The sequence below is a fragment of the Pteropus alecto genome, unplaced genomic scaffold (assembly GCF_000325575.1).
Source record: "Pteropus alecto unplaced genomic scaffold, ASM32557v1 scaffold106, whole genome shotgun sequence".
In the NCBI taxonomy this organism is placed as follows: domain Eukaryota; kingdom Metazoa; phylum Chordata; class Mammalia; order Chiroptera; family Pteropodidae; genus Pteropus; species Pteropus alecto.
This window is the reverse complement of record NW_006442103.1, coordinates 12,299,358-12,301,655: the sequence shown is the minus strand read 5'-3', so window position 1 is coordinate 12,301,655 and position 2,298 is coordinate 12,299,358.

Sequence of the window (2,298 nt, the reverse complement as noted above, 5' to 3'; positions counted from 1 at the left end):
GAGGAACAGAAATGCTGACTCCCGTTTTTGAAGCACTTGACCCCAGGCACGTAGCAAACATGGTCTTGAATCTTTCAGGGTTATCCTACAAAGTAGGATTATCTGTACCTATTTTACAGATGAATAAACTGATACTCAAAAAGCCTGGACGCAGCCTAAGCAACCATCAAACAAGGACCGGCTAAATACATTGGGAGCATTTGTACAAATGCAGTCCCATCCAGGCAGCTGTAAAAAGAAAAAAAAAAAAAAAAAAAGAATGAGGAAATGCTTTACGTGCCGAGGCACACAAGGCTCTCTAACCATAATCCACCATTAAGGGAAAAAAAAAGCAAAGTGCAGGATGGTGCATATAAAATGAGTAAAAGAGAGAGATCATATGTGTTGCTCAAATATGTATAAGCTAGCTCTGGAAAATACAAAAACACTGGTTGCCACCAAAAAAGGGGAACTAGTTGGCTGGGAGATAAAGGTAGAGGGAGACTTATTTTCCTACCTATCGCTCTTTTATATTTTGGGTTTTGAACCATAAGAATGTACTAGCAAGTCAATTTAAACAAATTTAAATTTAGAAAGGAAGAATGGAAACTGGCTAATAGAAGTCAAATGACCTGCCCAAGGCCAGGCAGCATGTGGGTGGCAGAGCCCAGAGCCCAGGAGCCTGCCTTATTCGCACCTTGCTTCTGCTCTCTTCCCCCTCCTTCTGCCCCGCTCCCCTATCCTCGATGGCTCAGGCCTCCCCAATCTATCCCAGAGGATGGACTAGAAATGGAGGGAGTCCCTGGGAAGCAGAAGCACAGAGCAGCTTCTGCTCTGCTGCACGGCTGGGCCCCTGGGCCATTGCTGGGCTCCCTTGGCTGCCAGCACAGCACCGGGAACACCAGAGGTCAAATCAAATGCCAGAACCTGGCTGCGCTCTTAGATACGGTGCTGGATCTCTGTCCACCCTCTTCTCCCTCTCTTCATCGATCTCCTCACTCACCTTTATGGGGATCTTTCAGCTTCTGGTTGTTCATCCACTGACCTCAGACTCATTCGACCTAGACAAGTAGGAAGGATTCTTGGGTGGTTGCAAGGGACAGACAGAGCTCATGGTCCTGCAGCGGGTGAAGGGGGGCCTGGGTTGCAGGCCAGGGGGGATGGGCTGGGCAATGAAGCAGAGCCTGATTCTGAGGCTATTCCCCAAGGTGCCAGGGCATGGGGCAGTTTCTCCTTTGCCCTGGGACTTTGCAGGGGTCCTTGCAGACTGGGAACATATAGGGTGGTGAGGCTGAGAAGAGTAGCTGAGAGTTTCTCTGTCCCAGGAGGGAAGCAGGGCTGATGGTAGGAGGTGTCCAAGAACCATCGCTGTCACCTCTCTGGCCTTGGGATGGAGCTTAAGCCAGGGCAGGGCTCCTGAGCAGAATCTGACAGGATGCTGCCCAAAGAGGCACCTGGAAAAGACCCCTGAGGTCCTGAATCCTCTTTGCTTCCACCTCCTACCCCCCTCGCACCTGCTTCCTGGACTCATACGGAGACAGCTCGACTCTGCCACCTCACCCCCATTCCCACTCCAGAGGGCTACAAAGGAGGCCCTCCAGCTCTCCGAGCCTCAGAGGGCCCAGCTCCAACAGCGTCTCCATTTCTTCATAATACCTCTCCTCCCTCAGCTTCCAAAGGGAGGTGGACTGAGGCAGGTAGGATGGTGGGGACCAGGAAGGACTGGGAACCCTGTGTCCCAGCCTCTGGAGTGAGAACCCAGAGAGGACCATGGGGCAGGGGAAGCGGTGCCGACACCCGGGCAGGGCTGTGCTCTGTGGGCAGAGAGCTGCTCATTTTCCTAGATGTACCTCTTCTCTGAGTGGGTGTCGCCTCTCCCAGTCCCCATCAGGAACTTTCAGTTTGATCACTACAGAGGCAGTTTTGTCTTCTCCCAGGCAGTTCCCACCCCATTTCTCTCGGAGCTGCCACACCCTCCAACCCAACTCTCCCATCTCTCCTATGAACCCCAAGACCCAAAAGACCTGGGCGGGGGGTGGCGTTTGGGCTGGGTTCTCTGGCATTCTATTCCCTTCCTCAGAGAGCTGGAGAAAGAAGCTTCTGGGATTTCCTCTCCGGCTCCCACACTCTTGCCTCAGTTTCCCAGAATGTTTTCCCCCCAACCCCAGTCCAGGCTGAGTTAGCAGCTGGCAAACCTTAAAGAAGCTTCTGGGATTTCCTCTCCGGCTCCCACGCTCTTGCCTCAGTTTCCCAGCATGTTTTCCCCCAACCCCAGTCCAGGCTGCGGGGAGGCTGAGTTCGCAGCTGGCAAACCAACGC